Source organism: Bombina bombina, chromosome 2 (assembly GCF_027579735.1).
Source record: "Bombina bombina isolate aBomBom1 chromosome 2, aBomBom1.pri, whole genome shotgun sequence".
Classification (NCBI taxonomy): Eukaryota; Metazoa; Chordata; class Amphibia; order Anura; family Bombinatoridae; genus Bombina; species Bombina bombina.
The window spans coordinates 740707344-740711029 of NC_069500.1; positions in this window are offsets into that span (position 1 = coordinate 740707344).

Consider the following 3686-nt stretch of genomic DNA (forward strand, 5'->3'; position numbering starts at 1 on the left):
TTATAGTTAATATAGGTATTACATTATATATATTAACTATATTAACCCTAATTATATTAGGGTTAATATAGTTAATATAGTTACTATAGTATTTATATTAACTATATTAACTCTATCTAACCCTAACACCCCTAACTAAATTTATATTAAATTAATCTAATTCATTTATAAACTAAAATATTCCTATTTAAATCTAAATACTTACCTATAAAAATTAACCCTAAGATAGCTACAATATAATTAATAATTACATTGTAGCTATGTTAGGGTTAATATTTATTTTACAGGTAAATTGTTAATTATTTTAACTAGGTATAATAGATATTAAATAGTTATTAACTATTTAATATCTACCTAGTTAAAATAATTACCCAATTACCTGTAAAATAAATCCTAACCTAAGTTACAAATACACCTACACTATCAATAAATTTAATAAACTACAAACATCTATCTAAAAATACAATTAAATTAACTAAACTAAATTACAAAAAAAACCAAACACTAAATTACAAAAAATAAAAAAAAGATTACAAGATTTTTAAGCTAATTACACCTATTCTAAGCCCCCTAATAAAATAATAAACCCCCAAAATAAAAAAAATTCCCTGCCCTATTCTAAATTAAACAAATTTCAAAGCTCTTTACCTTACCAGCCCTTAAAAGGGCCTTTTGTGGGGCATGCCCCAAAGAATTCAGCTCTTTTGCATACAACAAATACAATCCCCCCCCCCATTACAACCCACCACCCACATACCCCTATTCTAAAACCACCCAAACCCCCCTTAAAAAAGCCTAACACTACCCCCCTGAAGATCTCCCTACCTTGTCTTCACCACACCGGGCCGAACTCCTGATCCGATCCGGGCGATGTCTTCCTCCAAGCGGCAAAGAAGAATTCTTCCTCCGGCGATGTCTTCCTCCAAGCGGCAAAGAAGAATTCTTCCTCCGGCGACGTCTTCCTCCGGCGACGTCTTCCTCCAAGCGGCAGCAAAGTCTTCATTCTTCCGGCGGCATCTTCAATCTTCTTTCTTCGCTCCGCCACCGCGGAGCATCCATCCCGGCCGACTGCTGTACTACGAATGAGGTACCTTTAAATGACGTCATCCAAGATGGCGTCCGCCGAATTCCGATTGGCTGATAGGATTCTATCAGCCAATCGGAATTAAGTTAGAAAAATCTGATTGGCTGATTGAATCAGCCAATCAGATTCAAGTTCAATCCGATTGGCTGATCCGAACAGCCAATCAGATTGAGCTCGCATTCTATTGGCTGATCGGAACAGCCAATAGAATGCAAGCTCAATCTGATTGGCTGTTCGGATCAGCCAATCGGATTGAACTTGAATCTGATTGGCTGATTCAATCAGCCAATCAGATTTTTCTAACTTAATTCCAATTGGCTGATAGAATCCTATCAGCCAATCGGAATTCGGCGGACGCCATCTTGGATGACGTCATTTAAAGGTACCTCATTCGTAGTACAGCAGTCGGCCGGGATGGATGCTCCGCGGCGGCGGAGCGAAGAAAGAAGATTGAAGATGCCGCCGGAAGAATGAAGACTTTGCTGCCGCTTGGAGGAAGACGTCGCCGGAGGAAGAATTCTTCTTTGCCGTTTGGAGGAAGACATCGCCGGAGGAAGAATTCTTCTTTGCCGCTTGGAGGAAGACATCGCCCGGATCGGATCAGGAGTTTGGCCCGGTGTGGTGAAGACAAGGTAGGGAGATCTTCAGGGGGGTAGTGTTAGGCTTTTTTAAGGGGGGTTTGGGTGGTTTTAGAATAGGGGTATGTGGGTGGTGGGTTGTAATGGGGGGGGGATTGTATTTGTTGTATGCAAAAGAGCTGAATTCTTTGGGGCATGCCCCACAAAAGGCCCTTTTAAGGGCTGGTAAGGTAAAGAGCTTTGAAATTTGTTTAATTTAGAATAGGGCAGGGAATTTTTTTTATTTTGGGGGTTTATTATTTTATTAGGGGGCTTAGAATAGGTGTAATTAGCTTAAAAATCTTGTAATCTTTTTTTTATTTTTTGTAATTTAGTGGTTTTTTTTTTTGTAATTTAGTTTAGTTAATTTAATTGTATTTTTAGATAGATGTTTGTAGTTTATTAAATTTATTGATAGTGTAGGTGTATTTGTAACTTAGGTTAGGATTTATTTTACAGGTAATTGGGTAATTATTTTAACTAGGTAGATATTAAATAGTTAATAACTATTTAATATCTATTATACCTAGTTAAAATAATTAACAATTTACCTGTAAAATAAATATTAACCCTAACATAGCTACAATGTAATTATTAATTATATTGTAGCTATCTTAGGGTTTATTTTATAGGTAAGTATTTAGATTTAAATAGGAATATTTTAGTTTATAAATGAATTAGATTAATTTAATATAAATTTAGTTAGGGGTGTTAGGGTTAGATAGAGTTAATATAGTTAATATAAATACTATAGTAACTATATTAACCCTAATATAATTAGGGTTAATATAGTTAATATATATAATGTAATACCTATATTAACTATAATATACTTATTGTTAATATAGATAATATAGCTGGCGGCGGGGTAGGTAGATTAAATTAGGGGTTAATCATTTTAATAGAGATGGCGGCGGTGTAAGGGGCTTACATTAGGGGTTAATAATTTTAATATAGATGGCGGCGGTGTTAGGGGCTCACTTTAGGGGGTTATAGATATAATATAGCTGGCGGCGGGGTACGGGAGCGGCGGTTTAGGGGTTAATAACTTTATTAGGTTGCGGCGGGGTACGGGAGCGGCGGTTTAGGGGTTAATAGCTTTTTTATTGTTAGGATAGTGAGGGGGGATAGCGGATAGAGGGATAGACGTGTCGGGCTATGTTAGGGAGGCGTGTTAGACAGTGCGGGCTATGTGAGGGAGGCGTGTTAGACAGTGCGGGTGTTTTAGACTTTAGTCAGGTTTTATAGGCGCCGGTAGTTTCTAACGTGGCGCAAGTCACTGGCGACGCCAGAAATTTGTACTTGCGCAGATTTCTGGACATCTCTGGTTTGTGAGACTTGCGCCACGTTAGCATCTGACGGCGACTTATATGGGATAGCTCGAGTTGCGAGCTGAAACTGCGGGCGACGCCGGTTCCCTCGCTTGCGCCGCAAACTGCGATCTATATCAGATCGCGCCCATGAGGAATAAAAAGGAGTAAGATGAGAACTTATATGCAACTGTTAAAGGGACATTATACACTAGATTTTTCTTTGAATAAATGTTTTGTAGATGATCCATTTATATAGCCCATCTGGGAGTGTTTTTGTAACAATGAATAGTTTTGCTTATTTTTTAATAACATTGTGATGATTTTCAGACTCCTAGCCAAGCCCTGAAGTGTCAGAAGGAACAATAAAATTAGTATTATTAAGCAATGATTCATATTTGCCTCATGTATTCTCACAACCAGAAGCCAATGGCCTTTCTAAATTCAGCTGCCCTAGACACATGCCTAGTTTGCCATGAGTAAAGGAGATATAGGAGTAGACTCAAAAACGTACCACTTTTTATCTAAAATATTTGCTAGTACTTCAAGGTCTCTCACAGGTTTCTAGAGAGGCAACATTTACCTTAAAAAAGTCTGTATCTCACTCAAGGGTGTTCCCCACTTTTGCAATATAATATAATAGTAAAAACAATGGTTCCAATTCATTTAGACTTT